At 42.6% G+C, this 24823-nt stretch overlaps 1 pseudogene; it reads right to left on the bottom strand.

The window, feature by feature from the left end:
* Positions 1-22406: 22406 nt before the first annotated feature.
* Positions 22407-23187, bottom strand: LOC101705104 (ARL14 effector protein-like pseudogene; annotated as a pseudogene).
* Between the last annotated feature and the right edge of the window lie 1636 nt (positions 23188-24823).

Genomic DNA, 24823 nt, shown 5'->3' with positions numbered 1-24823 from the left:
AAGGAAGGCAATAGGAGCTGTTATTCAAAGCTCCACACATCTCATTTTCACCTCCGTGCCCTTAACTAAACTGCTTCTAAAGATCTGGAAATGAAAAAGAAGAAGAAGAGGCTCTAGCCACATCTGGGGCTTTTCTGGGGTTATTTAATTCAATCCTTATTTTCCTAAGTCTTTTACCACCAGCTTGATCCCAGGTCCCAGGCAGATGGGCTTGTGGCAAGACACATGAACAGCCCAGGAAAGGTCACAGACCTTATGTCAGTGTGACCACCGACCCACACTTGGCCCACTGGCTCCAATCGAGAAGTCTATCGCAACAATCGATAGCAATGACAGAGGCTCAATTCAATTGCTCGTGAATCCTCATCCATCATGAGGACAGCAGAATGACAGCACTGGCTTTGCTAGGGCCCAGTCTTTCACATTTCCAGGCTTAATGCAAGTAGATGGCCCTTTCACCCTTAATGATTCCCCATTCTGGAGCACTGAAGCTTCTCCTGAAGTAGGACCCAATATAGATTCCTATTATTTATTATACATCGTACTTACTATGGGCTATGTATCATAATCATCTGCCGACCTGTCTTCCTCTACCCCCAACTCTGCAAGAGTTTTACAGATTTTTCTCTGTGTTCTATTCATTTTTACTGGAAACTTCCCAGTACTTATTAACAAAAGTTCTAGTACCATTTCCTGGGTGTACACTGGTTACTTCCTGAATGCCAAGCTCTGGGCTAAAGTTTTAGGACAGTGTTCATTTCTGATTCTCCCAACAACCCTATGAGGTAGAGACTATCACAACCTCCATTTTATAACTAGTAAAATGCCAGCCCAATAAATCTCTTTGTATTTCTCTGGAATATATTTTTGGACAGTGTAAATATTCTTCTGCCTGGCTCATTCTAGTAAAGACAAAGGATATGTTTTCATTGATTTAGATTTTGCTGTATACACTTGGCAAACAGATGCCAGGCAGTGTGGTGTCGACTGGAACATGACAGACCTCTCAAATTTGATCATAAACACTATCCCAGGGGCAGGTCGCCTAAGTTCCAATCTTTGCACTCAGCAAGTTTGTACAATTGCTACTTGAAAATTGCCATTGCTCAAATTTCTGTTACTGCACAGGCAAAGTGAGAAATGACGTTGTGTTTTGAAAGTATGATTAATTTATTTGAATGCTTCTTTTCCTTTTCCATTGAGGTTAGGATGTTTTCCTCTTTGGGGGATTATTTTACTGACTAAGCACTATGGCACCCACAGTCTAACAGTGGTTAACAGTTTTCTGTAGGTTAGGAAATTATCTTCAGTGACTAAGGCAAGTTATAAAAAAAAATGGGACCATTGTTCTTCTGTTCACAATTGGATGATTGAAGAATTTCAGGTGTTTTTTACTTGAATCTCAGGCACACATAATGTCAATATTTAAAACCAGCTATCCAGTTCAAAATCTATCATCTAAGACTTGACAAGAGATCTCCTGAAATCCTTTGTGATGATCCAACACCCTTACCCACTTCTCCACAGTACTCACAAGGGCCTATTCTACTGGAACGTCTACTTTCAATTTCACACTTGGGGACAGAATTTAAAACATTGGTTCTCACTGGCATGCCCATGGGAATGATGGAGGAAGGTGTGAAGTACCCCACAGCTGCCTTCTGTTGACCTGGCCCAACGCTCAGTCCCACATTACCGTCTGTGCCCTGTGCAGCCAGGTCCCCAGGTTCTGCTGTTCTTGATGGATCTCTACTTCATCTCATCACTGCAAGGCACCGAGGGCATGTTACTGATGGGTTTCTTGGGAGTAAAAGGTCTTCTTTTTATGTCAGCTTTGGCTTGGGGCATGTTTATTTTGTTTTATTTCTCTGGGCAGAGGGAGATCTATGGAATGGAAGGCATTTTCTATCAATGATTCCTTCTCTGTTCTTGGCTTCTGTTTCTTTTCTACTTTCTGTGCTCCATCTTTCCAAGTTTCCTTGCCGCCTAAATCTCATACTACCAGCTGGGTTTCCTGAGTTGACACTTGGTACAAGCAGAAAAAAACGAGGGGAAGAAGGAGGAGAATGTTCAGTCAAAACAGAGCAGGCTGCGTTAGACTGGAGGAGCTGTGAGCTCTTGGAGAGTGGGCCAACCCAGACTCCAGCAGGGCCCCAGCTCTTCGTGGATATGAAGAAAATTGACCAGAACCCACCTTGCACTCCTTCTGTGGACTTTTGAAGTCCAAAGCTGTCCTCCAGATTTCTGTTGACTCCAGGGGCCCCTCAAGGTTCTTGGGTCCAACTTCTTAACCAGTTGCCTCTATCCCACACGTATCACCCACGGAGTGTGAGCTGATGCCTTCCTCACTTTCCATTATCAAAATGTAAAGTTCCTTGCCCAACCCTTGCATAGTTTTATAAACTTTATTAAAGTGCCCCAGGCAGCCCCTGTTCCCATCTCTGCTGTTTCTCACCTCACTTTAGATTCCTCTCTCTCACCTCCAATTCTTCCTCCATGCACCATGCCCTGGCCAGGCACCCTTCCCAAGCACTCCTCAAGGCAGCTCTTCTGACCAGAAACACTTCTGGGAAGAAACTCACTTGTCAGTTGTTAGACTAATACAATTTTCTCTATGCTGTTACCCTGGAAAAGCCTAGGATGTCTTAGACAATGGGAAAAGGTCGTGTTCTACTGAGATGCTGTTGGGAGTAAGGAGATGAAGTAAGATGGTAGGAGAAAAAAGACAGGCAAGGCTGGACAGGTAGAAAAAAACAAAGCAGCACACATGCTGACTAAGGAAAGGACATGGGAAGTGACAACAGCATCGAGAAAAGCTTCATTGGACCCAGGCTGCCTGGAACCATTTCTCAGCAATATGGAGCTTCATCAGGGCTCACACCAGTGTAGTGGAGGGTCCACATCTCCCAGAAGGTCAGCATCACACCCATTACTCCTGAGCTGCAGGAAGGCCCCACTGCAGAAAAGGCAGACAGCAGCCCAGCCTCTGAACTTTGGGACCCTCGAGTCTTACTGGAGGCTTTGGAGGACACATGCTTCCCTCAGCATCTTCCCCTTTCTGCAACCTCCTGAGCTGATCTCAGCAGCCTCTGTTCAATCATTTCAGGTGGGAATGTGTTGGATTCAAGTCCTGACTGGGCAATTATCCAGCTATGTGACTATAGGCAGTTTTTTGAGTCTCCATTTCTTCACCTGAAGACAGCAATGAATGCCTTGCAATGATCTCATGAGGACTAGAGACAGGTCGAATAGGCAGAGTCCAACACATATTGGGTGCTCAGCAAAGGGCAGCTGGCTCTATATATGAATCATTTGTATTTAATTAACATTACAAACAATAATAAGTGTGATACATGCCATTAATTTTGTTGTAAGTTTTTAAAAACTGTGATCAATCATGTGTTGATAAATATATGCTACCAATTAAATTACAGCTAAATATGGGGAGAGGCACTGATTTATAGCATTTATTTATTTGCATGGTGTCAATTCTCCCATCCTGGATAATTTCAAACTACCAGTGTGCTGCCACCCAATACAAAGTTGGAAAGAGAAGGATAAAATCAAAAACCATGTGGGCATCTCCAGGTTCCCTCTGACAATACTCTCAAACCTGTTCAGATGCATTCCGAAATCAACTGCTGATGCTCCCTAATTACATTAATGCATTTGCTGCTGAAAAATAGGAAATATTATATGTCATATTCCCACTACATACAAACTAGCCTCTTAGAAGAAACAGGAATGGCTCCTTTAATTCTCCATATTTCCTTGACTCCACGTCCTTGGTCACCACTTGAGTTTTCTTGATTTCTAAAGAGACAAACGCCGGGGTGTGTGTGTGTGTGTGTGTGTGCACGTGCGTGTGTGTGCATGCCCACATATGTGCACAGGTACTGAGATTTTCCCATCCTCTTCTCTATCTATGTGAGTGTGGATTATATTTGAAAATCAGCTTTGACTAAACTCTCCTAATAGTGTGTAACATCAATTTAATGATAGATAAAGTAAAAGAAAATTACATTCTCTTTCACTTAAACACTAAGCCCTTTTAATTGTTTTATTTTTAAAAACTCATTTCCCTTTGCAATTATCAATATATTTCCATCACCCCAGGAAATTAAAAGGCTCTTTTCAGGGGCAATTTTAACACCTGTAAACCCCCCAGATGCTAGAATGATTTGGTAAGAGGTGGAGAGGAAAGTACTTGGTTTATAGTCTGGCAGTTTCTCAGTTTGCTTTTTATTTTTAAAAATCCTTTCATTGTATTTTTGATTAGTGCTGGATAAATAATGTTTGGATTAAAAATCTCTACTATATGATTGTACTCGGCATTTTTGCTACCTGTATCCCAGATTCAATATTTAATGAAAATGTGACTAGGCCTCACTGTAAGGATTGAGATGATCATATGCAGAATTAGAGGGACTGCAAGCTTACCTCATTTCAGCTTTTACTTTACAAGGAGAAAATGAGGTGGGGAATGATGCCATCATTTGCTCACCCGGGATACGGCCTTTCATGGTCCTCCAGATTACTGTCATCACCTCACCCTCCATGCCCCATCCCCTGCCCATCACTCATGGAAAGTAGGGGATAAATTCACAAAACTCAGTGGGAACTAACACATTGGATATGACCCCAAAAATGGAAAAGTAAGGCTTGAATACTAATAGTTATTCACCAAGTGTTTATTGGTCATTTATTATATGCTGGGCCTTGCCTTTTTTTTTTTTGAGACAGGATTTTGCTATTTAGTTCAGACTGGCTTTGAACTTGCTATGTAGCCAAGGATGGCCTCAAATTTAGCACAATCCTCCTGCTTCAGCCTCCCAAGTGCTGGGATTATAGGCTTCATCACCAGGCCTGGCTGGCATTGCCATTTCGATACTGTATATTTTTAAGCATATAATACTGTCTTCTGTAAGCTCTTACAATGTTAGTGTAACATGCAGCCCTCTCAGGTGGAAATAAATCTTATTAAAGAAGCCATTTGTAGATTTGCCTGATATATTCCCCTAAAACTTGACTGCAAGATGCATTGCAAGGTTCAAGTTTATGTCTACAACAAAACCTGTTTATTGTGTGTCTATTTGTTTAACTCTGGACTTTATAAAGAGAACAAAGGATTTGTTGAAATGATCAAACCCTTACCATGAAAAGGAAAAACTCTGTAACTTAATAGGCAATTAATTTAGTCATAATTATGTTCGAGAAACTAAGTTCTTCCCCTAAATCAGACTGTAATGGAAAGACAATGGGTTCTTCAATAAGCAGTAGTAGAAACACAGCCAGTCCAGCACTTACCCACCGGGGAAACTTCAGCAAGGTCCTCCCCTCTTTTGGGCCTCAGTTTCTCATCTGAGAAAAAAAAACCGGGAATAATCTCACTTAGCTCAAGGTTTGCTAGGAAATGAAACCTAGCCATGTCTGTGATGCTTCCAGCACCCCACTCCCAAGATCCCATGCACTCCCTTCCTCCCCACTAAGGAGATGTAAGGGAGCCAACCAGAGAAAGAGGACTCACAGGGTAAAATAGGATGCAAAGGTGATCCAAAAGGAAAGGAGTGGGGAAAGGGTGAAAGCTAGTTTAGACATAGGGCCCAAGAACGAGAAAGGATAGCCTGAAGTGAAAAGCAGCCAGGAATCTAAGGTGCTCCTTTCTTGACGCTATCCCTGGAGGTCTCAGAGAAGGCAGCCTGGTGCAAAGGGAGGTTAAAAGGTCTTCTTAGTCAGAAGTCCCAGTTTAAACACTGACACTAATCTATTCCCAAACATATTTCTACTAGAAGGCCCTACATTCAGAGAGAGAGATTTCCCTATGGCCACCCAGAGTCAGCAACCAGATTTTCAAATCCTAGTGTCCTTGAGTGGTCTTCCAAATTTGGTAAAATAGTCCTGAACTCAAAAAATAATCCAGCTGTTCTCTAGCGATTGAATCTGTATGGTTCTGAGCCTGGTGTTTTTCCTATGATATGTTTTGAATCTGATTAATTTTACATAGACCACTCTATGGGGCATAAAGAAGTTTCCTTAAATTATGCCATGGCTTATGCAAAAATAATTGATTCCAGGACAAGCCAATTCCACTGACTAGAAAGCAAGATAAGAAATCATGTATGAAATAAATTCTCTCACACCAAGGAGTGTGTAAAGGTGTAATGGTGATGCAGGTCATTGTCAGTTTATTTCCTACTATAGGACATTTTCATTTTTGTTTTTTAAATGGCAAGGATGGTCAGAATGGCACTAAAGGTAAGTGATGAGAAATGTTCCAGTCTATATTCTAACAAACTATCCCAGAACTTACTGATTTAAAGCAACTTCCATTTTATTATATTTCATGAATTCTGCAAGTCTAGAACTCAGCCAGGGCTCAGCTGGGTAGTTCATCCACTCCTTGTAGGGTCAACTGAGGTTACTGGGTGGTACTTTGCTGGCCTATAGATGCTTAGCTTCAAAATGGCTTCCCACATGTGTCTAGCTCCTTGTTAAAGCTGGCTAGAAGGATGAGCCCCATTGGTTCTGCTGACCAGGACACCAACAACTGACCTCTCCTGTTTGGTCATCTCAGGGAATCTGGACCACTTACACAACCTTGATTTCCCCCACCCCAGAACTGGCTTCCCAAGAGAACCCACAAAAAGCTTCATGGCCTTCTCTAACCCCATTTGAGACTACACAGTGTCATTTCCATAGTGGCTTATTGCCAAGACATAAGGTCAATCCAGATGCAACACAGAGAAATTAGATTTCTCTTTGATGGCAGAATGCAAAGTCACATTTAGAAGACATGTTGGGTATAGGTACAGATATCATTGCAAAATATGCTCTATAAAAGAGACTCAGGACAAAAATCCCTGATTGTTTCCCCATAGTATGGTACCTAAAGCATTCAGTTACAACTTTTAGGCCAAAAGTGCCTTTGTCACCATTGAGAGATTCTTTGCCCTGATTTGAAGTTGTTCAGTCAGTTCAGTCCTAGAATATCCACTTCCTGCCATCCCAGTCAGTGGGGTACAAGGATGACTCTCACAGGGCCAGTGGGATAGCAACTTGGGGCACCAAATCATAAAAAATGTAAAAATAACACTTGTATCTTTAAAACATAATTAGAAATGGAATCATATGGAGAAAACTGAGTCTATTAGAAGTCCTCTAAGGTTGCATTCTATGAATCACTGGAACGAATGACCCAGGAAGCTGCCAGCCGTGGGGTGTGAGCCTCATGCTTATGTAAGAAAGGAGGGTCACTGGAGTCCCTGCACAGGAAGGTGGACCCAGCCAAGTCAGCATGTCTGCTTTCCTGGGTGAGTGGTGAAAGCCTGCAGCCAGACCCGAATTTCCTGTGAGAGCAAAAAGCATGCACAGTACTGCCACCGAGCCTCTCTAGCATCTTTCATGTCAATCTCAGCCTCTCCTCTGAAGAAATATTAAGCAGACAATTAAAGAATAGCATTTCACTGTCCAGTCCTGGACTCCAAATCCTTTATGCTAGAATCACCCCCGCCCCCACCCCACCCCACCCCCGCCAAAGTAACCTTGGGTCTAGGTTGGGTGATATTCATGATGTCTGAGTAGGAAGAAAGATCAGGAATTTCTGCCTTTGACAGGCTTTGCTCTCTGATGTTTACTCTGCACTTTGGAAGCCTTTGTCCCCATCTTGATCAATTTTTTCACTTGTAAAATAGGAATGGTGATAACAGTTCTTAGCTCCATAGCACACTTATGTGAATTGAATGATATAATGTCCAAAGCCATCAGTGAGCACTGGATCACATTATTGTTGAATGTGTAATAAAGTAAGGACAGGGGAAATAGGTAACCCCACTCCCTAAACATTTGTGTGGCCACCTTACCAACCATGGTACAATTTTAGAATGTCATAGGGTTAATCAGCGTCACTTTCACCATCATAAAGGCCTCCCTGTCTAAATAGGGTTTGGCTAATGGTTCTCAAATTAAATAAAACACAAAAGATAATCTACCATCTGAGAACACATAGTACTTGATATTGCAAGCAATGAGCGTGCATTCTCCTGGAGCCATTCTTTCTGTCTTGGCAACAGAATTGTTTTCAAATATTAGTTCCAATAAAGACAGTGCCAAGACCTGGTTGTGACAAAGCCACCAGCCTAGGCGGTGGAGTTATTAGGAATGATCTCTTAAGAAAAGGACAACATATTGATTGAATGTGAAAACTAGCTAATGCTTGGGCTTCAGTGATATACATGATGTTCTTTAGGATTTGGGGCAAACCACCAATGTCTGAAGTCAGGCTACCAAGATGGCCCCAATAATGCCCCCTAGGCCTACATAACCTGCTGGCTCTCCCCTTTGCTGATGTGAACATGTCATGAAATGGGGTGAGATGTTTGTGAACCAGCTTCACAGCTGCTTCACTACTCTTCTAATATCAGTATTAATTTTTGCATGCTTCCTTTTTCAGTACATCGGGCTAGAGGTGCAACTTATACACACCCCTGTGTTTGGCAAGGGGATCTGTGAGCCTGCTCTAAAGGCACCTCCTCATCACCTTCCCTGGGGCACCATGCAGAAAATCTGGTTCAAGGCCAAAATAGCAGGAAAGAGCAGGGGAGGCAAAGTCAAGCCCCTTCTCCCAGGCCAAATCACCGAAGCTGAAAAACAAGTACCTGGGTATTAAGCGCCTGCTTCTGGTGTTCTTGCCGCCAATTTCCCACTTGGCCACATGTGCATATTTAATTAATGTTCTGCTCATCACCTCCTGCAAGTCATTAATAATGATGCTCTGTAGATACTTGCCCATCTTGGAGCCTGCCAGAAGTGCGCCACTGGGTACCCTATCCCAGCCAGTCCAAGGCCACCTACCCTAGCCTCATGTGGCCTTCTGGCCTGGTTTCCATCCAGGACACAGAGCTCAGAACCAGCTCAGTTGAATTCATCTTTCAAGTGAAATTTCTGGATGCATCCATTTCATTGCCTTCACCCACTGATGTTGCAGAAGGTTTTTTTTTTTAATTCTATTAAAAAATGCAATTAAATTTGTCTCATGGAATTTGCTCTTTAAAAATCCAGACAGCTGCTTGCTCATGGTAGCATTATGCTCTTGGTTCTTACACATTTTTTTCTTCATCTCCATTCCATTACTTTACTGAGGATTAGAGACAGGCTTACCAGATGGCAAATGCCAGGATCTCTCCCACCCCCACCTCCCACTCAGAAGGCTGGGATCATGTCGGCCAGAACACAGCCCAGGTTCCTCCATGTGGCTTTTGGAAGAGACGAGCAATTGTTTCATTTGAATTCATTAGCTAGTGCATAAAACACGATTAAGGGGTAGAGAAATGAGACACAGCTAAGTAGTGCTCCCAGGAACTGGCTGAGAAGGCCTCACTGGAGTCTCTTCCCGTGCCTCAGTTTCCCCATCTCTTCAGACTCTCTTGCTTCCTCCACCATTTCTCAGCCATAAAGCATTCATTAGGCAGCAAAGCAAATGAGGTAATGTCTGTAGTGAGACGGTTTGTGCATTTCCAAAGAAAGACACCATATAAAAAGCATTCTGATCGTTAACAGTCAGGGATGCTGAGGATTGGCCTGGCTGGCTTTATAAACTATTTAACTGCCTGCTTCTTGCAAAAACTGTTTTTATCAGTTAATTACACATTTTTCTTATTAAATAACAATGTGAAAGCATTTCTTGCTCATTTTCCTGTCATGATTAATTTAATCTGCCTCCCTTTATTAAAAGTCCAGTTTTCTTTCCCTCGTCTTACCCACCCTGATAGGCCAGTAAAAGCTCCTCGACTGTTCAGCTCCTTTGATTAACATTGACCCCTTATACTTTGCCCTGCTCCTCCTCTGAGTCCTGGAAATTTTGTCTTCTCCTGAGGCTGGTGTGTAAGGAAGCACCAAGTCATAAAGAATGGGCCCTGCACTAATGGGTGGCTTCCCTTCTTCCATTTCTGGTGAAAGGTGGAAGGTTCCACAGGCAGATTCCCAGAGGTAGAGCAGAGCTAAGCTCAGCCTGGGAGGCCTGAGATTCAGGGAGCACTGGTCTAGTTCCATTTTACAAGAGGAACACATAGGGTGTGCCTGGGATCGGAAGGATGGAGTAAAGAAAAAGCCCAATATTTGCGGCATTGGTTGGACTGTGGAGCTCTTTTCTAATATTATTGATTATTATTAATTAAAATAATTAATTGTAATGAATAATAATATTAGTATTATTACACAATTAACCCCTTGATGTAGGGAGGGGTCATAAGGCAGGCCCTTCAGCTACTGCTTGAGCGCACAGAGAGACAGAATAGAACTTGGAGAAGAGAAATTAGAGCTTTTTTTTTTTTGGTACCAGGGCTCAAACTTGGGACCTCGAGCTTGCGTGGCAGGCGGCGGAACCACTGAGCTAAATCCCCAGCCCAAAAATTAGAGCTTCTGAGGTAAAACAGTTAATCACAGCAACTACAGAAACCATAATAGAAAAAATTTCAAGTGGTTGAAATATCAAGAATTTCAAGTGTTTTCTTATTTGTCCTTGTGGTGGGTCAGCAGCCTCCAAACTGGCTGTGCCTGATCTCCATGTCCCAAGACCTGGCTTTTGTGTGGCTCTTTCACTTCTCAGCATGGGCTGGATGCAACAGTGCACTTCTGATGAACACAATGCTGCCTAAGTCACAAGCTGTCCCTTTCAAGACTGGCTTACAGAAGGGCTGTGGCTTCCTTCCTGGTCACTCTCTCTGGCTTGTTTTCTCAATCTGAGGAAAGTCAGTTGCAGTGTGATGAGCTGCCCTGTGAAAAGGACCCAAATCCTCCCAGTCACCGTGAGTTAGCTCAGAAGCAGGCCGTCCCACACCCCATTCTGGTCTCCAAGGCAGATTAGATTGCTGCCCAACACAACAGCTTTGATTGCAGCCGCATAAAAGATTTTGAGACAGAAGCACTCAGCTAATCCACACTCGTATTCCAATATCCCACAGAAACTTTAAGATAGTAAATGCTTGGGTGTTTTGTTTTAGCTCTAAATTTGGGAGTAATTAGTTATTCAGCAGTAGATAACCAATACACCACCCCAGCCATTAAAAATAATGTTAATCCAGAAGTAACCTAGCATACTACTGTGATGAAAAAATAAAAGTACACTTCCTCCTTATCTTCTGCCCATGAAATTGTTAATCAACCAAAGCCTCTTTCATGTTGGATATGGTCTTAAAACCCTTCCCAAAACAGCTCTCCAAGCAGCTACCCCCAATTAATTGTTTGCAGATGAGAAAGAAAAAATCCATCTGCTGTCCCCAGAATAGTGTAAAGGGAAGAATCAGAATTAGACCTGACTTCCACTTACAAGCCAATAGATTGAATAAGTTATTTATACTTTTTGAACTTCATGTCCTTCCTTGATAAACTGGAGATAATCTATTTGGACACGCCAAGGTATAAGGAACAGAATGTCCAACTAAAACAACCAAAAGAGGATTCCTCTTTTCCAATTTGCCAGCTTCAGTGTGGTGGCAGCCCCCCTTATGACCACAAGATGATTGCAGCAGCTCCAAGTCTCCTGTCCTCCTAGACTAAGGCCTGTGGCCATGAAAGTGAAGGATTCTTGTCTCTTTCCCTAGACATGAGGAAGAAATTTCCCCAAAATTCCCCCTGCATAATTCCCCAGATTCACCAACCAGCCCTTAGCTGAAATGCCTATTCCTAAGTCATCATCCCTGGCTAGGGGGATGGAGATGACCACAATTGGGTTAGACCCTCTGGGGCTAGGAGAGGACAGGTGTCCCTAGAAGCAAACAGCCATCCAGAGGAGAGCTGGCAATATTCGGAGTTCTGAGCCCGGTGTGGTGGCACATGCCTGTAACCTCAGAACTCTGGTAGACTGCAGCAGGAGGATGACAACTTCAAGCCCAGGCTGGGCAACTTAGCTACTTAGTGAGACCCTGTCTCAAAACAAACAAACAAAAACAAAAACAAAAAAAAGAAAAAGGACTGCAGAATAACATATGTGGTAGCCTAACCAACAAAAACTTGCTTGTTCTCAAATTCCATGCCAAGCACAAGTCAGTGAAGGGTTCTGTTCCCTTCCCTGGCATCCCTCAGAGCCAGACTAACAGAAGCCCCATTTCATCGGCACAAGGTCTTAAGAGCTACCAAGGTAGCAGGAGAGAAGCCAAGAGGCCTTTCCCCCGGGTCATCTTTGCTCACTTTTCTTTGGGAAAAATCATCAAAACCAGCAAACCAGCAGAAGCTAGGACAGAGGTCTGGAATTGAGTTTCCCTCATAGCCCTGAAAGTGCAGTCCTCCAGCTACTGGAAGGAGGAAAATGAAACAGAGATTGTTCTGGCCCCTGTATATAAACAACACCATCTGCAATAAAGTCTTATATCCTCACAAGGTTTTTGTGACATTCAAATTGAGATAGGAGTTCAGGGAGTGGAAAAAGCTGGCAGGGGAAGTGGGCACGACCTGTTAATTACAAGACTCAGGACACATGCCCAGGAAGTTCCCAAAGGCCTGCACGTGGGCTTCTCGAACCTGAGCAGGAGATGCCCTAGACCTGCTGTCAACCTGAGACGTGGGATCCCAGTACTGCCTCTCAGGACCTGGATGAGGAAATTCTCACAGAGAACTTTCCTGGAGATTTGGACAGCACTAAAGGACATATCTATGCCATGACGGCTTGGCTATCATGCCTTTCCATGATGGCCCACACTATGTTTCCCAGATGCAGTATGTACTTTTTATCTTTTGCTCTTACCCTCTTTTTCTCTTTAGTTGGACCAAGCTTGCTCTGCAGAGCCAGTTTCTCTCCCACTCTTCACGTTTACTTTCTTGAATAAACTTTGTCACTGCTTTTTGCTTGTTTCATCCAATTCTTTGTTTCAGACAAGAAGAACCTGGAATCTAACTCCAGAAGGAAAGGCAAGCAACCTGAACCCAGTAACATTTAGTTAGCAAGCCACCTTTTTAGAAACAAGCTACCTGATAACAAAATGAGGTGAAGTATTTATATCTTTCCAAAAATGTATTAAACATAAGAGCTACCAATCACTGGGCTGGGCTAGATCACCCAAAGATGAGGAAATCATTTTTGTCACTGTCCTTCCAGACAGGGCCATTGAGAAGATACCTAACATCTGAACGTCATTCAAAGTTTGTTTGCCCTCCCCTTCCCCTTCCAGGCCCAAGTGCGTAGTTCACAAACATTGTCTTCTTGTTGTTAATTTCAAAGATCTGGCAATGCCCTCAAGAGGGTCCTGGCCAGAGAGGCCACAGAACAATCAGAAGTGGGACAGTGTGTAGAAATGTGCTGCAGAAAATGGCAATACATCTTGCAGATGTGATCTTTTCCTTCATCTCTGCTGTGTTCAGTGTGTTGGAAAAATGAGTTGTCACCTTCTTTCTTTCTAGATCTCTTTCTGTGTGTCTCAGGAGAGAGGAGAGATTCCTGCTTGAATCCATTCCCTTCCCTTTCCAGGCCTTCTTCCTTAGCTGACATTAACAGCAACTCTGTATTTGCAGGTTTCACTCTCTTTATGAATGTCAGCTTCTGAAAGAGGTATCAGGATATGGTTAGCCCTGAATTTTCAGGATAGACCCTGAAATTTCAGTGGCTGAATACAAAGTTCTCACTAGGATTTCCTGCCCAAGTCAAGTGTGTAGGAAGGGCTTTCTACAGTCATCAAAGCACCCACGCTGATGGTGGTTTTCCATTTTCATCCGTCATTTATAGAACTGCCCTGGCCATCGACAGCCTCTCAAACCAGAAGGGAAGATCATGGATTGTGCAAGAGAGAGGTTTTCAGTGGGGCAGGCCTAGGAATTCACTGTCATTTCTGCCCCAAACCATGAGAGAACTCAGTCATGTGACCACATGTAACTGCAAGGGAGACTGGAAAATGTAACCTATTTGTGCACTCAGGAAGAAAAAAGACAGATTTTGGTAGACAACTAGCAGTTTCTCCTACACTCACCCACGCAACTTCCTATTTTTCAATTTGGCAAAAGCTGAGATCACAGAGTATTTCTACACAGCAATGTACTCTTTGGCCTGCCAAGGGCCCTAATCCTTTCTTGGAGAGGATTCACAAACACCTTGGTGTGATTAATGGAAAATGATCTGACATGCTTCCCATCTTTCCTATGGTATTCCTCCAACATACATTTTTGGGGCTGCCATAAAATACCACAGGCTGGATGGGAAAACAACAGAAATTTTCTGTGTCACAGTTTTGGAGCCTGGAAGGTCAATAAGAAGGTATTAGAAGGGTTGACTCCTTTTGAGGGCCATGAGAGAATCTCAGTTCTAGACCTCTGTCCTAATTTCTGGTGATTTGCTGCAATCTCTGGCATTCCTTTTAGGTGGTGTTCTCTTCACATCATCTTCCTCTGTTCATGTCTATCACTATATGGTATTCTGTGGACAGTAGTTATTTTGGATAGGGCATCTCTACTCCAGGATGGCCTTATCTAGTTGATTACATCTGCAATGACCCTATCTCTGAATATGGTCACATTCTGAAGTATTAGGACTGAAGATTTCAACATATGAAGGTAAAGCACTGACCCAGTTCAACCCATATCACACGCATTTTTAGGTTTCTCTCTAGCTAAGTATGAATGATAAGAAGGAGTGGTTACAGGGGAGATGGAGCGGCATTGTGGTCAAGGTGAGAGATGATGTTTTCCTGGGCTTAGAATTTAATGTGTATCTTTTTTTTTTTTTGGTACCAGGGATTGAACTTGGTTCCTTGAGCTTGCGCAGCAGGCTGTGAAACCACTGAGCTAAATCCCCAGCCCTAAGGTGTATCTTTTTAATAAAACCAGTGTGACTGCTGTTAGATTGCATTTCATTGGTGCAGGGAAGGGGTAAAGCAAGGATGATTTGTAAATTTCTGACTTGAGTAAAGAGGAAAATTATGATGCAATTTACCAGATGAAGAACTGAAAAATACAGACATGTTTTGGGGTACAGACTCATGATTTTATTTTGGTATGTAAAGTCTGAGATATCCATGAACCACCCAAGAGGATACAGCACGTAGACAGTTGTTTATAGGAACCAGGAAATTAAAAGAGATGTCTGTGCTGCAAATGAAGGGTGGAAACATTTAGATACACACTATTTAGTTACCTGGAACAACTGGGGTCCAAAGGTTTTGCTGCTCCTTCTTAAGGATAATTTCTTCCTCTTGGAAAGCTAAGCATCCTGCCTGTCTAACCTACCAAGCCCTGATTGCTCCAGCTCAGGCTTACAGCAGATTCTATGGGTCCTTAGTTTCTAGAGAAGATAGAGACAACAGTCCCAATTCTTTCCCAGGTTTATACATTGTTCATCATCTGAGTCTAAGAACACCCACATGGCCCAAGGAATGTAGCTACCTCAATCACATGAACGCTGGTGAACACACATACACACACCTCATCCCTTCCACAGAAAATGACCTAAACTTTGAGGGGTTCACATGTCCTTAGAGATGATCTCATTTGCTTGCTTCAAAAGCGCTTTGGTCTGCACAGCCTGTAGCAGCAAATTTACACTTCAAAAAGCAGACAGCTTTTTCCACATCTTATTCACTTAATGGGTGAGAATGTAAAATTAGTTCCGTTGCTGATGAGGACCTTGAGCCAAATGAAAAGTGTTCATTTGTCAGCACAGACTTACAGCCTGAGACATGATTATATAGCTAATCCAATAATGGGTTTTGATGCTGAGCATTTATTTATATACAGTATGTCTTGTTATCTGTTGATAATCAGGACCTACAATTTACTCTTTCTTGTGCGCATAGTGTGAAATAGCAACATCTTCCAGACATATTGCATTTAAGTACCAACATGCAAACACATACAAAAAGTGCCATCATCAGCAAAATATTTTATTTGCTTTAAAAAAAAAAAAAAGAAAATAGAACCAATGCTTGAACTCAGGCTGGTATATATTTTTTTAGGCCAGTATATTTTTAAATGTGAGTAGTCAATAACATGTGAAGTCTTTCTCAGGACTATATAAGGGTTAAAAAAAGCAAGATTTCCTTAATTATCTTGATCCACCCTAATCAAGTGATTTCTTCTTGCTAATCTCTAAAAATTCTGTCTGCAGGTCAACTCTTTCTCCTGTTTTCACACAGAATGGTATAAACTAAAGAGGTACCTGGCAAAATCTTCATAATGCCACCCCCTGACTGGCTATCTGAATCTAACAAACACTCTGCTTGTTGCAAAGATACACATTATCACCACGTGAGCACAGGAACTATAATAATTATCTCAGGCAAAACCTTTCTTTAAAAAATAGTAACTTAAAATTAAATATAAAACTACTACATATCTATAAACTCTTACAGAGACGACATACTGCTACATTATATTGTTTCTTACCCAGTGGATGAGTATAAATGTCTGTCACTAAAATATAGGCACACTTTCGGTCTAATACAAGCATAAAATCCAACATCTAAAACAAGCAGGGATTTTTATAGGTATGAAGCATTGTCACATACTCCAGCTATAATAAAGCCTATGGGAAAGAAAAGACACGTCAGGATTAAACATCCTGTTCACTGCAAATGTGTAGCACACCTGCAAAATCTGTGAAGAACAACACTTGGCAAAAGTCGGCGGAAGTTCTTTTTCATGTTACCACCTCTTAGACAGACCTAGAAAAATCCAGAACAAATGCAAAGGCATCCGAGACCTGTTGGCTTCGGTTGTCACTTTGCCCCACCGAATAATCTCTAGCCCAAAATGGAGCTGAGAGGACTGGTCACTGTAATAGATGAGAAGGGAGGGACAAGTGGACTTTTTTAAACTGAAATTTATTCCACAATAAATACTTCAATGTTGGTGCGACAGGATGTTTTATTGGATGACACCAGTTTGCTAATGAAATCACATTGGGGACAGCAAAGCCTGCGGTTTTGTGGGGAATGCATTTATAGATGTGAGGGCTTGCCCCTGACAGAGTGTGGGAGAAGAATAATAAGCCAAATTAGGAAATGGCTAAATACGTGCAAATCTATATTGTGGCAATACCTGGCTGTGCAAGTCCCAGAGTTTGTGTGTGTGGTGTGTGTGTGTGTGTGTGTGTGTGTGTCAGTTGCTTTACCCAGGCTGGATAATTCGTTAGGCCTTGGCTCTGGTAAAGATTAAATGAATCTAGCATACATTACATTCTTACTTTCATTGCAGAAACAAATCTTTCTTGTACCAGCCAGTGTAATCTTCAGAGTTTTCGTTATATAAAACACCTCAAGAAAAATGCACCTTAGTAAGATTTACACTTTATTACTCTAATGATTCTACAAACACTACCACAATGTGATGAAAGACAGAGCGGTCCCGGACTGATTGAGAGCTAATAAAAATCAGTACTGAAAACTGAAAAGAGCACCCTTATCATCTTTCTTTCATTTAGGGCTGATTACTAGGGGATTATAATGCAATCACAGCTATGTGTGAGAGGTAGCTATGGGAACCAGTTTTAACTGTTTATCTAGCCAAAGATCTTAATTTAAGTTTGAACACTCTGATTCATTTATATGTAAGACACCAAGGAGACAAAATGCAGAAGAAACAGATGCGCACTTGTTCTTTCCATTTAACTTCATAAGCTACCAGCCAATTTGTCTTTCAGGGACAAAATTAATTTCTGATGACAATGTGAGCAAGTAATAAACTAGAAGTTCCTGTCCTGGGAAACTTGTTAATGCCATGTAATGTTCTGGAGTTATTTAGGAGGGGGAAATGAGGTTTGCTCCTGGAGTTGCGGGACATCTATAACAGGCTTGCCTTTGTCCCAACTCCTGGTCACTCCTCCAGAGGTTTATGACACCTTCTCTAGAGGGTGAATGGGGAAAGTTCAAAAGAAACCATGTTGCTTACCATTTCTTTCCTATGGGGTATTTTTAAACTGCCCATTTGCCTTCTTATTCTCCCCATGATTCAGATTTGCTCATAGCACAAACCTCCAGCCCTGGCACAGGGCAAAGCGACTAATGATGAGATGAAAAATGAGTCACAAGACCTGTTTCTGGCACCCCATGTTGCAATTAGAGCACAGCCCTCTACATACACGTGCACCGCACCCGAGGCACGGCCCAGGCGTCACTGGAGAATCCGGGGCGAGTGAAAGGAAGTCTCGGTGACAGGCTCAAATGTACTGATGCACACATGGCCAGCACGAGAGGCGGTGTCAGTGCGTACAAGTGTGTACACACTCAGATGGGAAGTAATGCCGGCCACAACCTTCAAAGTAGTCAATGATGCTGTATTTCTCCACCACACCTCCTCAATAACAAGCACAAAGGTATTAATAAAAGCTAGATGTACTGAATACTTGCTGTATACCAGAGAATATTGTAGATGCTCTACACATATTATCTCATTTAATTAGCACAAAAACCCTCTGAGGAAATCATTTTTATGGCCATTTTATACTCAAGGAAACTGAGTTATTAAAAAATTAACCTGCCCACACATCACAGCCAGCAAGTAGAAAAGTCAACATTTCAACTCCATGTGTCAGATCCCTAAACTGATGTTTTCAAGCACCCTGAAAGACAAAGCTTGACAGTCTTCTTCATCTTGGCCATTACTGTTTTCCCATCTTCGTATGTGCCCAGTTTTTTAGCATCTCTGGACCCCATTCATCTCCTAGTCGGCAGGTTCTGTGGTCCACCGCCCCCGCCCCTGCCTCCCCCTGGCTTTCCGCTCTCCGGGGGAATTCCCCACAGCATAATGGCTGTCCATTAGTGTGTTTTTAAAACCTTCCTCTCTCCCATCCTCTGACAGTTTTCATATGCTCCACATGAAGGATCCTTTTCCAGAAATACTTTTGAAGAAAGTCTAAAGTAAGCTGAAAAGTATTACATTTTTCATCTCAACAGGGAAATGGATTTAAGAAAAGGAGAGAAGAGCCTGCAGGTCTTTCAGATTTTAAAAAGAATTCAACACACCGCTGCATTGGCACTGAGAACACATCTATCACAGAAACCAAGAGAGCATCTGCATTTACACGCTGAAACGGTCCCCTCGTCCTTGATCACGATAATGACTTCCAGTTCCGCTGAGCCTTTCATCCAGAGGGGCGCCGTGGTCCCTGCAGAAGCCTACCCAGCGAGGAGCTCCCACCACTTCACCTGCTCCCTCCAAGGTGGGGGGAGCTGGCTCCACTGGGGAAATGGAAAGGACAAGCAGACACTGCAAATTCTAATTCCAAAGGTGACTAAATTTTCTCCATATTTAATTGCCCTGTCTGGAACTTGGGTAGTAATGCCATCCCAAAGAAACCTTCTTCAGGGCATCAATCGCATCACATGAAAGAAGGGAAAGCTTTCAGGGCCTACAGGAAACCATGCCTGTGAGCAGCAGGACATTTTTACTAATTGCCCTATTTCCGGTTTTTACACCTGCGTCAGACAACTGGGGGACACTTCTTAGGCTGATTCCTTCCTGCTTCCCCTTGCCCTCAGGAGGCACAGCAGCTGAGCTGAGGTAGGAAGTGGACACAGGCAGGTTTGCAATTTGGGAGCGAATGCGATGGAATGCAGAGCTGCTGCGGCCAGTGCTGAATGCACCCAGCTGTGTGAAACACATCAGAGATCAAGGCTGGCCTCTGTGGAACCAGGTGAAAGTCCACGCACCTACCTGGAGTTGCCTGGCAGTGGGTTGGCCCTGAGCTAGTAGCCACACTCTGTCATCAGCCTGCAACAGCATCTGATTTTGTTAGGAGGTGCTGCTGGTTCTCCGCCTGAAGATCTTTCCTCCTCTCCTGTCCCTTCCCATGCCCTCTGAGACACCACGCACATTCACCTTCATGCAGCCATCCTTGATGCCTTATAGTTAGGTTTTGATAACCTCATGCAGCCCCCACATTGTATGATACATAGGCATTATCACTGAACACTTAGGTGCCACTCACTGTACTAAACAACTGACGTATAAATACGTCTTGTACCACCAAGACACTATTACTCCCATTTTACAGGTAAAGCATTGAAGGCCAACAAGACGAAAGTTCTACAATTAGTAAACGGCAGGGCTGGGATTTAAAATTAGGACTTTCTGTCCCCCAGGCTCATGTGTCTCCCAGTGGATCAGGGCCCTCAGGCTGGAATCATATTATATTCATTTTGGCATCCTCATCCCTAGCTCATACCCAGGCATTTATAGACCTTTGATACACTTGTTTGTGAAATGTCATAGGAGGAAGCCCATGGAGAGCTAATGGACCCATATCAGGATACACTGGCCTCATTAACCTTGGACTCTACCAGTTGACTATTCTGATTTGTCTAGTAACAACAGAACTGTTTTTTAAGAGAAGAAAGTAGAAACATTTAAGCAGGGTCTTTGGTGTCATGCTGACACATCAGAAAAAGTGTTGTCTTCCTGAATTCAGGTGTTCTTTTCACTGAATTCAGTCAAACCGGTTCTGCATATTGACACCAGTCAGGACGTGTAACTTACAGCAATTCAATTGTTATGTATCACGGCATAATCGCTTCTGTCATCCATCCCTGTCCTTCTCAAGGCTGCTGCTGTCGCCCTGGCAGCAGCTGGATATTTCCCCAGAGAACGAGTGTGGCTGAACACCCTGTGCATGAGCTCTGGGGTGGCAGAGCCCATTTTCCTTGGAATAACAAAAGTCCATTCTGTCCAGCACACAGACAGACAGATGGCCCCACTCATTCTCTTTTCTTCTTCATATCCAGGAATTCAAGTTCAGACACTGTGTCTCATAAGAGTCTCCTTTCTATCCTTCCCCATTGTCCGCGGTATTGCCCCAGCCCAGGCCCTCATCAAATCCCCTCTGACCTTCTGACTCCACTTGGCCCAGGTCTTCACACTCTCAAGTCATTTCTTAATGTAACTTGTTCAGGATCTTGCCCCTCCTTATCTTTGAAAGCTATAATGGCTCTGCACTGTCTTCTGGATAAAGTCTACAGTCACTAGACAGTCAAGCCCTCCCCTAGCTGGCTTTAATCTATCTTCCCGAGCTTGTTTTGCACTGTCCTCCAGGTGAGCCTCCCAGAACTTCCCAAGTGGTGTCTTCACCGGCTCCTAACCAGCTGTGCCCTGCCCTGGACTCCACAACCATACACACTATGTCCTTTCTTTGAGGCTTAGTCAAATCTTTACTCCCCTGGAACTTCTAGTGACCTGCGTCTTCTTTGGATTCGCATGGTGTTCCTTGTCCACTTTACAGTCAATGCCTTGGTGACATCTCATGCAGCTGTACATTATGATTTTACTTTGTGGGTAGTTATGTCAATGTCCCTCTATTCCTTCTCTTCTATCTTTGCTCCATGAGAACCTAGAACAGCTGACAATTTTGTGATTATTCTGTAACTAGATTTTAGGGTACTCCAGTCGGCTTCTAGAGGTGATTTCTAGATTCTTTCTGTCCTGAACAAAGAATTGAACAAAACAAGCATAAACAGTGGCAAAGTTTCACATTTATTAAAGGTAGGGAAAAAAACAGAAGGGTAGGGCAAAAATGGGCTCTTCAGACCAAGCTTGGGCCAAGTAAAAGTAGGAAAAGGGGAGGAAAAAAATAAAAATAAAAATACACTCTACCGTGTAGGATAGGCTACCACAAAGAGACTCGATAGTCAGTGTTTAATGGCAACTGGCCCTTTTTACATTTCCCAGGCTGGTGTGTGTCCAGGTCAACCTATCAAAAAACCTGCTGGAATTCTCACAAGAAGTCCACGTGCTGGGCTCTGAGAATTATCCTGCGCATGTGCCCCAGAATCTTGTCACACCTCCATCCCAGCTAGTTTTAGCCACATCCTATCTTCCTGTCTCATTTCCAGTGCCACTGAGGAAACAGCTGTGCCCACTCCATTCTGGGAGTCACAGAGTCCTTGTACCACCCTACCCCCTGCCATTGTCATCTTTCATTTCCAAGTATTCACATGTGATCCTTACCACCGCCGCCACCACCACGGAATGTTTTTTTTAATGATGAAAATATTAACAAATTTTATTGTAATGTAATTGAAACACAATAAAAATGAGGCTAAGGTTATACAGTGCAAAGGCACAAGGACTACTTTTAATTCAAATGACAATTCTGATTTGGAATTAGAAATACACAATATTCTAAGAATACCTAGGTATCATACATTTATGGTTCTATGTTCTACGTAAGAAAAGCTCTCAGCTACAGAGTTCTGAAAATCTTAAAACTATATATTCTCAGACACCAGCCAAGAGGGAGAGATTTTTAATGTGACAGCAAAGTCGAGATGGTGGGCTGAGGAAAGGAGTCGATCTGTCCACTTTCACATCCTTTAGTCGAAATTAAGGAATTTGAGAAGATACAGACGCTGATAGAATTACTGCCAATTCTACAACATTCTGCAGCTTAAAAGAACATGAATTTTAAGTAGGTTTTTCCAATATTTTGTTCCAACCCTGAAATTTTCCCAAAAGAAAATAGTTATCTTACATATATAAAAAGAAGAAACTGGGGCCGGGGATTTAGCTCAGTGGTTCTGCCGCCTCCTTGTAAGGGCAAGGACCCAAGTTCAATCCCCAGTACCAAAAAAAAAAAAAAAAGAAGGAAAAAATCAACCCATACATGGCAGGTCCTGGTCAGGAATGTTAAATGGCAGTGAGCTGACGATGTCTCCAGATTCAGCAACCATGGCATCATAAACCCATCTGGGCTGCAGCAGCACTCGGGCCCACACTTGGAGTTGTACTTGGGGCACGGGTAGGAGCAGCGCAGGCAGTTCTTCTGTAGACTGTCACTCAGGTCAACAAGGTTGCAAACCAGCCTACCATTTTTGTCATACTTCTTCATAACTTTGTACTTTACAGAAAAATATTCATTCATTTTTGACATCCGTGCTTTCTTTTTCTGTTGTCTTGTTTCAGGATTAAAGTCTGCTACCTGCGGTCCAGGGTTTTGAAATGCCAGGCATTTCACCTGCCGCTCTATTTGTTGCAGTTACTTCTGTCCAATTTGACCATTTTTCTCTGAAGAACTTTGATCTGTGTGTCCCTCTTGAATGGAATTGTTTTTATCTGCCTGTTCACTCATTTTTGATCATTTAGCTTGACTAAACTTCAGGCAAATTTCTTCCTGACAATAAGACCTTGACATTCTTTCCTTAGAGCATTTGCTGTAGAAAACTTCACCACCATGGAACTTTTAATGTCTTGCATTCTTCCTTCCTCCAGCTCCAGTTTTCCTGGAAAGCTCCTTGGCCTTGGCTTAAGGGTCACTGCTTTCAGAAAGTCCACCTGCATGAGACCAGATGAGGGTTGAATCCCCCAGCAGCTGTGTTAACACCAGTTAGCAACTATCTCACTGGTATTAGTTAAGACTGTTCTGATTATATGTAATAGAGAACCAACTCAAACTAAGAAAAATAGATAACCTACTGGCTCAGGTATCTTCACCAGTCAGGGCAGGGTTAGACTCAAACCATGTGGCCAATTACATATTTTCTTGCACTAAATTCCTTACCTCTCTCTTGTTCTCCATCTACTTGCTCTGCTTTGCTCTATGTGGGCCTCTTCCTCTAGATAGCATGAAGTAGCGGGCTGAGGAGAAGCTGATATTGTCATCTGCTTTATTTCCTGAAGCCTTCTATTAACATTGTAACCAAAAATAGTAACTTTTCTATAAATACCAATGATAAAGCTAACTACTTATCAATCTCTCTGGTCTTTATTCTCTCTTCATCCTTCACAATCTAGATTCATAAATATGTCTTAAATATATTGTAGCCTGCTTACACACTACCTAATCTTGTATTCCTTCTCAAATCTTTGGGTGAGGTTGCTTTCCAAAGGATCCCAAGGCCTCAGGCTCCTTGATAAATAACCACTTCCTCCACTGGTAGAGCATGGACATTCTGCACTGGCCTTTCCCAAGCACTCACAAAAGCCTGAGAACAGATATCTTCCACCTCTTGGTCATTCCATCTTCTTAGCCTTGATTATTTGGTCTCCTGTCCTTTAGTCCAGCTCCAACTCTTTATTCAGAGAGCTGAATATGTCTCACAGTTCTGAGAAGCCCACTGTAAGTCCTAGAGCTACAGAGAGTTCTCAAGGGGAATTCATAACCTTGGAAACCTGGCTCTGACCTAGCAGCCTAGCTCTTAAGTCCAGACTGCACATGTGATGTTATTTCTACTGTGGCCTAACTTTCCCTGTAAACATTTTCAACTCTACTGTCATAAATATAATAAGAACAGAAAGGTTATGTCTCTTTGTATTCCCTATAACACTCAGCTCAATACTGTAGTTGTTTCTCCACAGTTTAATTTTTAAATTTCTGACTCATGTATGACACATTCAAAGAACATTAGGAGAAAAGTCCTCTACTTTAAAAGACTTAACTAATCCTTCTTTAACTCAAACTAATGAAGTTTTCCCTGAGAATTGGTTCCTTCATGGGACAATGGATTAGGACTAGGAGTTTATTTTAAAAAGGACAGGGTAGAACAGCAAAGGTGGAAGTCACCTAAGTGGGTCTTTCTTGGTGCAACTTCATTATTTACACTGAGGTGGGACATCATTCCAGTAGAGTAGGTTTGTCCATTTTCAGATACAAATTCAAAGTCACAGAACAGGTACTGGTTCATGATGTGCTCAGCACAGACTTCTGCCTCATCTTCCTCCAAAGATCCTGCAAAAATTACAGAAAAGATATCTTTTAAAATAATGAACCTAGGAGCTGGGGGCATAGCTCCATGGAAGAGAGCATGCTTAGCATGTCCAAATCCCTAGGTTCAACCCCTAGCATCCAAAAATAAATAAACTATCAGAATAAAGTAACGAACACTGTTCAGGAAAAGTAGAATGCAGAACAGGTAGACTAGAA

Source organism: Heterocephalus glaber, unplaced genomic scaffold, assembly GCF_053883595.1.
Source record: "Heterocephalus glaber isolate CG9 unplaced genomic scaffold, H.glaber_assembly_v1.0 deba00001442, whole genome shotgun sequence".
Lineage (NCBI taxonomy): Eukaryota > Metazoa > Chordata > Mammalia > Rodentia > Bathyergidae > Heterocephalus > Heterocephalus glaber.
This window is presented reverse-complemented; position numbering and strand designations above follow the sequence as displayed.